At 40.4% G+C, this 9,053-nt stretch overlaps 1 pseudogene; it reads left to right on the top strand.

Moving 5' to 3' along the window:
• The first annotated feature begins 3,657 nt into the window (after positions 1-3,657).
• On the top strand, positions 3,658-6,314 carry LOC147445579 (D-3-phosphoglycerate dehydrogenase 2, chloroplastic-like; annotated as a pseudogene).
• Positions 6,315-9,053: the final 2,739 nt, after the last annotated feature.

Raw genomic sequence — 9,053 nt, 5'->3', positions numbered from 1 at the left:
TCTAAATGATGAATTCACATTGAATAGTTATCTTAGTCATAGGTACAAGTCAAGGAAGGATGACTATATCCTTAGAAGCCTTGATCATAGATATAGGACAAAGGAGATGACCTAGAGCAATGATAGGAGTCTAAAAATAGAAAGTAGTTGTGCTAAGTTCAAGTCATTAGAATGACTCTTTAGACTCCGGGTATGAAGTCTCGAAAGCCTTAGTGTAAAATTCTAACTTGCCACAAATTGTCTAAATTTAGTAGGTCAAAATATAGTAGATTTTGGGAGTAGCTTGGCGGCACCTCTAGAGTGGCACGACGCTAAGGTTTCACAGAGGTGGTGAAGTTGTAAACCCAAAGGGTGAGTTTTATTTTTTATTAAAGTCCATCCTAATTTAGCAGGTGAAGTTATAAACCCTAAGGGTGTCTCTTGCTCTCTCACACACTCTCTCAAGGACCCAAGTTGGCAAAGCAAGCTCTCTTTCTCTCTCCCTCTCTCATGGGAGCTCAAGAGGAGACCATCATGCTCAAGCACTTGGCTATGGATGTAAATCCAAGCAAGTGAAAGATTCTTCTTCTTCATATCTATTATGCTAAGTTATGCTAAGAGCTTTCCCCTAAGCAAATGTATACATAATTCCAATTCTCTTGCTTGAAAAACACTTCTTTCACACACATCTACCTCTTACCTTGCAGTTCTTTCTTCTTGGTTCAAAGGAAAGCTCCGTAAGAGCACAAGTGTTGTTGTAATCAAAGTTCTCTCCAAAAGAGAATTATTATACAAAGACTTTTTAGAGGGACAATCGGCTCCAAGAAAATCCGGTCCTTTTCAAGTTGTCAACCTTAATTGGGTATTCTCTTTGGATTCTTGCATGATTTTAGTGTTTTTAATGTGTAATTGTGCAAAGAAATCAAACCGGCACAACCTATAGTCTCCTCTCTATCTTTCTCTTTAAAAAAATTATCTCCTTCCATAGCTAAATTTTGATGAATCTAAAAATAAAAATTAGATTCTCCAACATTCACACACACACACACACACACCCTTAAAATTACTAAATTTTTGTTTTTTTACAAACCATCTTAAATTCTTTAACGTTTCTTATGTTTTTTTTGCATCTTTCTATTACATTTTATTGTTTTTGGAAACTGGTAAAGATGCACTAAACAAAGGAAATGGGGCCATAACTTTTTTAACTTGGTGAAGGAATAAAAAAACTTTTTCAGATACAAGATCAATAGAGCAGCCCAATAAATAGCACATTGATAAAACACCCACTAAGCAATAGGGTGTTGTTGTTCCTATGTTTTTCTAAGGTTATAAGTGTAACCATTTTGAAAGGAACAACATCTCGTCATGAATTTCCTCATTGTAGTGTAAAGAGCATGAACCAACAAAAAGCAAACGAAAGGACAACATTTATATTGAGAAGATTTGGTTATCACCACTGTGGTGTCATTACTTCTCTAAAAACCACTTCTAAGGGTGACAAAATGGGGTTCTTGTATTTCTTGAGGATTGAACTCTCAATCACATATCCACTAAATAAAGAATTTGTACAGATGTTTGGTTTGTGTAGACACATTAGAGATATGTAGAGAGGGGCGTTAGTGCAAAACAGAAGATTATGACTAGTTTAGAGAGAGCGCCACTTTTGTGCCTTTAAGTGCCTTGTACAACAAAGTTGTTGATAAATCCTAAGAGGGCTCTAAGGAAAGCCCTTTGGGATATGATTGCAAGAATGTAGAGATGGAAAGAGGAAGAAGAAGCTCACGAGCACATATTATAGGAAGTAGTATTACTAAGTGTGCCAATACAAAAGATAAGATATGCTAGATTTGTGGCATAAATACAAGTCTAGTGAGAAAAAAACACCCTCTTGGAAGGAAAAGGTGTCCCAATCATCCTAAGTGTGCTAATACAAAGATGAGGTTTGCTAGATTTGTGGCCATAAATACAAGACAAGGGAGAATAAACACCCTAGTGAGAGGAAAAAGTCCCATAGTCATCCTAAGTGTATCGACACATATCACCACCAAACTATGATAACAAATATCTCTAAAAATTGATATGGTGAACAAAGATTTAATTTGTTACCATATTACGGTAACAAACTCCTTGTGGAAGTGTCAAACCCTAGTTGTTTGGTGTAGGCCCAAACCTTTATAAAAATCTTCAAAAAGATCAATAGGTTTGTGCTACATGGGTACATAGGTCTAGCTAACCTCACCCGGCTATAGAAAGTCTCTCCCAAACATAATGCTAACACATTTTGATATGCTTTGTGTGACCATAGAGTGGTGGTGGGTGGCAGGCTACTTTCCAAACCCCCCCGGCGCCCCAAAACCAAAAAAGAAAAGGCTCGCTCCAAAGATCCCTTAAAGACCTGGTTAGACAGAGAGCATGAAAAATTGTTCCAATGCTACCTTGATATCATGCTTTCACTTGCACGTATAGCAGATAACATAAGGGTTGTATCAACTTCATATTGTGCAGTGTTAATTGGTCCAATGTTGTTGCGCCTCGATGTCATGCTTTCATTTGTAGGTATAACAAATGACGGAAGGGTTGTGTCAACTTTATATTGTGTTCTAGAGAAATTTCATCAGTGGATGTCTTCTCTTGGAGTTTGATTGCATGATATGCCGAATTCGACCTAGGCAAATATACTCCTGACTTGTTACTAACAGTGGAATTCTTCAAACTGGACCTTCATGCATAGCTTGGCAATGCTTTCACATAAATCAAGTCGATACGACGAGTACATTCAAGATAAGATAGCTAAACAAGATCTGTTGTGCTTGACGATCCTCCTCTCTAAGGTCCGAGTCACATTAATCTAGATAGGCGAGTTGGAGCATGAGCTAGTCCAATAGAAAACGCCACCATGGAATTTCCCTGTCGCACATAGCGGAGGTCATGGCCTTCTAGCTCAACGCGATTGCTATCTCTTGACCAGCAATGTTCGTTTGATGGCAACCACTACCCCCCAAACCCTGCCCATGGTGGCCTACACATAGATGATTGGTTTGCAGAAAATGAAAAGTCGTGTTGAGAACTTTTAACTAGTTTGCTGTTTGCCTTGTGTGACTCGAGGCACATGCCCAAGAAAGACCACGTCAGACGCCCATTTTGTGACATGGTCTAAGTCTGGAGGCTTGAGTGTTGACAATGTCCCCAAACATTAAATGGAAAATTACCCAAATACCCCTCTAATTTGTCGAAATTCCCAAAATACCCCTCAAATTTCAAAATTCCAAAATGCCCTTGTGTCTATTTTGGGTGGATTGCTCTGGGTTTTCTTGAGTTTACTCCTTTTGACAATTGAGATCCATTTTTGACTGCTGAACACATAATTTCTCATGAATTAGCTAGCAAAAAAAGGCATTTTCGTCTAAAAATAATGAAACGATTCATCGTCAAAGCCTACGTAATAGCTCAAATTCTGCTTCTAACATCTTACAATGATAGACAATCAATCTGCTTACCAAAAGCCACCGAAAAATTTCGTATCTAGGGGTATTTTGGAAAACTTGAAGGGCATTTTGGGAATTTTTGTGGGAGGTATTTTGGTAATTTTCCCAACATAAAATGTATAGGTGAATTTCGAACTTTTTACCTTGGTTATTTTTCGAGAGTTGAACACGGAACTCGGCAGGCTCGGCTATGGCTGCTCTGCGGTGCCCCGCTTCCAATGCGCTTCTTTGCAGACGCATGTGCATGAAACGCTTCCATTGCACCAGGTCTCAGGTGCCAGCTCGTCCCACGATATTGGTAGCGGATCAAAAGCTCGCCGAGAGCGGCCTCAAGATTCTTCGAAATGCTGCCAAGGTGGACTGCTTCTACAGCCTCTCACCTGCGGACCTCTGTGCGAAGATGTCTCTTTGTGACGCGCTCATCGTAGGCAGTGATACGATGGTGACCCGGCAGCTCTGCGAGGCTTCGAAAGGCCGCCTCAAGGTTGTTGGCAAGGCCGGTGCAGGCCTATTCTATGTGGATCTTCAAGCTGCTACTGAATATGGTTGTCTTGTTGTGAACGCCACTTCCCCACACCCTCAATCTGCAGCTCTGCATGTTGAGAGTATTTTGAACGGTGCATTCACATAGCCATAACTCCACTTTATAAAGGGATTGCTGTGAAATGGGTCTCTCAAGGTTATACAGCACAACACCACATTATAAGTTATTCAAAAGAAGCTATGGAGCTCAATTTACAGACATAATATCTCCTATAATCACCACCAGAACGGCGTACTTCAGTGCCTGGCCGCCAGTCCTCAAGTGATCCTTCTTTTGTGGCATTAGCAGTTGTTTTGGGTCCTAATATGTAGGCTACCACCTTTAATGTCCTGAGGCTGTAGTAGTGTTGTCACATTTTGTGCTGATTGTGACTTAGGCGGATACTTTGGACCTCGTTCCACATAAGGTTTGGATGTTGCCTTTTCATATCGGCTGACAACTACATGCTGGGGCAAGCAAAGTCACAAAGGAACAGTGGCATTTCATATTTCCTACAATTTGAGTGCATTAATTGAGCTCATAAGGACTCTTGGTGGTGTGCAGAGATGCGGAACACCAGAAATTTCTTGAAAATTGCCGCTTTGGGACGGGGCAAGGTTGGAGCCATACTAGGTGCATCGTTGGAAAAGAAGGTGAATGTGTTCTCACAGAGATATGGGAGCCAGTCATTCTTTGGTTCCCATCACCCTCATGGTTCCCTCAACGATGACAGTTGGAGACTTGATCCCTTTTGCTGGTCGCTTGCTGTTGTAGATGTTATCTCTTTGCACATACCTCTGACCACAGCAACGAAGAAGGCTTTCAATGCTGAGATATTTGCCAAACTCCAGGAAGGTGTAACGATCATAAGCGATGGTGAAGGTGTCTTTGATGAGGAAGCTCTCCTTGAAGCACTGGATAGTGGGGTGGTTGCGAAGGTACTTCAAGACCGTAATTAAATGGTATCATGACAGTGCTTTCTTTTTCAAAGGAGCTTGTTTATGAAAACCTAGTGAAGCGGAGAGAAACTAGTGCGCCTTGACTTCACTACAAGCAATTCAAAGTGTGCATAACGTAGCTCTTTTTGATGAGGCTTTGACTCATTTTGGGCTTTGCAGGCCATGTTCACAGAGGAGCCATCAAAGCTTGATAACAAGCTGGCTGGTCATAAGAATGTTATCGTGAGGCCTCATCGACGAGCAAGCATGACGATGTTGGCGCAGGTTTTCTTTTTCTACTTTTTTCTTCATCGAGTCTTCTTGTCATATTTATTCATGTTGGAGAATGTGTGTGACTAGGACAGCAAGGTGTTGCTATGGAGATTGCAGAGGAGGTTCTCAGTGCTTTGCAGGGAGACATTCCTCTCTCTGCTGTGAATGCATGGGGGGTGCCCGAAAGGGTATGTGTTTCCACTAGAGATCCTGGGGATATTCCCAGTAGTGATGGCCTACTAAAAGTTGATGGCTGTCTGTCTCTTCAACAGGTGCGTGAATCTCGACTAGCTCCATACATGCCTTTAGCAGAGAAACTTGGCCGGCTTTTGCAGCAAGTGGCAGTTGGCAGTGCAGTCAAAAGTGTGGAAGTCTTGTACAGAAAAGATTGGTGTCAGTGGGTATCACGAAACCTGGAAACATTTTTTCTGCGCCAAATGATCATCAAAGGATTGGTGGAAAATTCCAGGACGAAGGTAAATTTGCTGAATGCAGATTATCTGGCAAACCAGCAGGGCTTAGTACACAGTTTGTGAAGACGACGAGGACTTTATAAGAGGTAGCATACAGGTGAAGATTGCCCATGAAGTGGAGTCCAAGTTTGCAATTGCCCAGCTTCCAAATTCCGGTGAGATAGCTTTTGAAGGCAACTTGAAGCATGGGTGCACCCCTTACCTCTTGAAGGTAGGCAGCTTTGACGTAGACATCAGCTTGGATGGAAGACTGATCCTCTTGGCCCACATGGATCAAGCGGGGATGATTGCAAAAGTGGTGAGTGTGCTAGCGGAGGACAATGTTGACATCAGTTTTGTCAGTGTAATTGCAAGGAAAACTTCATGCAAGCAAGCTCTCATGGCCATCGGGGTCGATGATGAGCCGAGCACGGTGGCATTGCAGAGGATTGAAGGCATACCAGCTGTAGAGGGGTTGATGTTTCTTAACTTTTGATTATGGGACATGGGTTCGATAGCTTTCATTCACTCTTAAACCACTCAAAGCCATGCTTATCTAGTCAAATTTAGCTTACCCTACTCCTAAGCATGAATGGAGTTCTTCCAAGTGAGGTGTGCGTGCGCGAGAAAAGAAAAATGTTGTGTGTGTTACCGTGTATGTGACACATTCGACGTCCGTATTTTGTGTGAGAGATGCCATTGCCCGGGAAGGTGGCATGCCGGAAACACTGTCCACATTACCAGTCTAATCTACTTCGAACACCATTTTAGATGAAATGGGAAAATCCCACAACTTTGGGACTAATTTCAACGCTTATGGATTCTTACTTTCCATTAAATTTGGAAAATTTTCATTTAATTTGGGAATGTGACAAACAGATAGATTCTCAAGAAAATGACGGTGTTGAGAAACACCTTTTAAAATTTTTATTTTTATGCGGGTGTTTCAAAATACTTCATAAAAGAGATAGATTCTCAAGAAAATGGTGGTGTTGAGAAACACCTTTTAAAATTTTTATTTTTATGTGGGTGTTTCAAAACACTTCATAAAAGAGATAGATTTTCAAGAAAATGGTGGTGTTGAGAAACACTTTTTAAAATTTTTATTTTTATGTGGGTGTTTAAAAATACTTCATAAAATCATACATAAACTAGGGAAATAAAACAATGAGCAAGATATGAAATGTTATTCAATTTCTCCTATTAAGCTACCTTGTGCCTTCTCCATGACATTTGATGGGATCTTGATTGTTTTCGCAATTCTTCCACCCCTTGGAGTTCATGATCATACAATTGTATCAATACACTCCCAACGCTTTGGGTCAGCAAGATTGTAGCACCAACTCTTTTTCTAACAATCCTCATATTGTTCTTGGATTGTGGGATTTCGTTTTCGATGTTTTGGTACCCAATACTGAATTAGAACTTTCGTGTAGTTAGGAGATGATTTGTCTACATCAACGTTTGACTCTGTCACTCCTAGCCATATCGGATATTCAGGATCTGCGGGTCTCACAAGAACAAGATCCCTTTTTCTTACATCAATTTGAGATCTAAAGGCCTCTTGTGGCCTTGCACTTTGAGGACCAACATAGTGATCATTCAATTCTTCATATCCTTGAAACTCATCTCTGTCTTTCTCTATCTCTTGCATTCTATGACTCCCTACAGTCTTTGGCCAAAATGTTGTATATTCACCAATGTGTTTATTGGTTGGTTGTTCAAGCTCATTGATTATGTTTTACCAATAAGTGATAACAGGCTCCATGTATTTTGTGGAGTCATGGTCCTTTCCTTTTAATAGAGAACATCTTTTCAAAAATTCAAGATATGACTTAATCCCTTGAATAACAAGCGGACTATCTCTCACATAGTCTGCTATAGGTACCACATCTGGACAGCCTGTTGGTAATTTTGGTTTTCCCTGGTCATCTTTTTTCCACAACTCAATTTCTGACTCCTTTGGCATTCAATCGAGTGATTTGGGATGAATTTTGTACTGCATTACTGGGACTTCACTTTACATATAGAAACGAAATTGAAGTGGCTTAGAGTGTTCGACTAGAGCATCTTGTCCGTCACACATGTACCCTTGCACAAAGGATTTAAAGTCGGGAACTTGTGTCATCAAAAATGGTGCTCGAGCTAAGCTTTCACATTTTTGAAAATGTTCCATCAGATGTGGAAAAGTGAATGTCATTCCTGTTCGCAATCTTTCTGAGAACCTACTAAACATTGCATCTATGTCCTCATGTGTATGACCCACCATTAAGAATCCCAAATACACGGTTTTGAAAACTCCTTTTGCTACTAACAAGGATAAGTATGCAAACAAATATCGATTTTTATTCTCTCCTGCACAATTATCTAGCTGTAGCAAAAGATTCTCAGGCAATTTTTGAAATATAGGAGTGGATATGGTATCCACAACACATTGAGAGGAAGTTGATTGTATGTGTACAATCTCTTCACATCCCTAGATGGCCAACGGTGGTGTCATTGTTGATGCATTCCTCTCACGCTCTTGCTTCATTTTGTTTTGGAGGTCTAGAGCTCTCCTTGAGTTCAATGCATTGAATAACGTTACATTGCTGCGTGGCATACCGTCATGGCATAAATCTCCTTGTCCATGGTTTTCTAGTTCTTTCCAGATTCTGTAAGCATAATGCAAGGGAACCAATTGTAGCATTGGGATTTGAAGGCTATAGACCATTAAGTGAGAAGTGACCATACATTCCATGACCATGTCCATGTGTTATCATACCTGTTAATGATACTTGCAATTGATATGCATTCGCATAATCTTTTGAGTTCACACGCAACCTAGGTATTGCTGTCTTTTTTTGATCCATTTTATAATGTATAATGCATAAATACTTATCCTTTTGCAACTGGGAGAACTTACGCCAGGTGTGGTACACATTCCTACAACTTTGTTGTTGCAACATGTGAATTCGACGTTCATCCTTAAAATGTGCAATCATCTCGTCATCCTTTGTTGACTCTAGTTGAGACTTTATCCGACTACACACAACACATTTGGAGAACTCACTTGTTTTTGACAATGTCACATTAGCAAACTCTGTATTCCAAATCCTATTGAATGTCGTGCTAGACATTGGCTTGAGACTCATACTGTCAAGTGTTTTATTGACATCATGTAAAATGTCTACTTGCTTGTACGTGTTTGGTATTGCAAGCAAAGTTTTCCTAGTACCATCTTCCATGGTTCTACTCTTATGTGGCATTCTCTGCGAGTTTTCATCAACAAAAGAGTGCATCAATGCCCTCCCCATTTTTGTATGGTCTCTTCCTTTTCTCATGACACCATCATTACCATGCACTGAGCGTCTAACCCCATTCTCAAAATGTTCACGGTAACGATAAAATGAATTTTTTG

The sequence above is a fragment of the Adiantum capillus-veneris genome, chromosome 12 (assembly GCF_014529385.1).
Source record: "Adiantum capillus-veneris isolate H3 chromosome 12, ASM1452938v2, whole genome shotgun sequence".
NCBI lineage: Eukaryota > Viridiplantae > Streptophyta > Polypodiopsida > Polypodiales > Pteridaceae > Adiantum > Adiantum capillus-veneris.
This window is presented reverse-complemented; position numbering and strand designations above follow the sequence as displayed.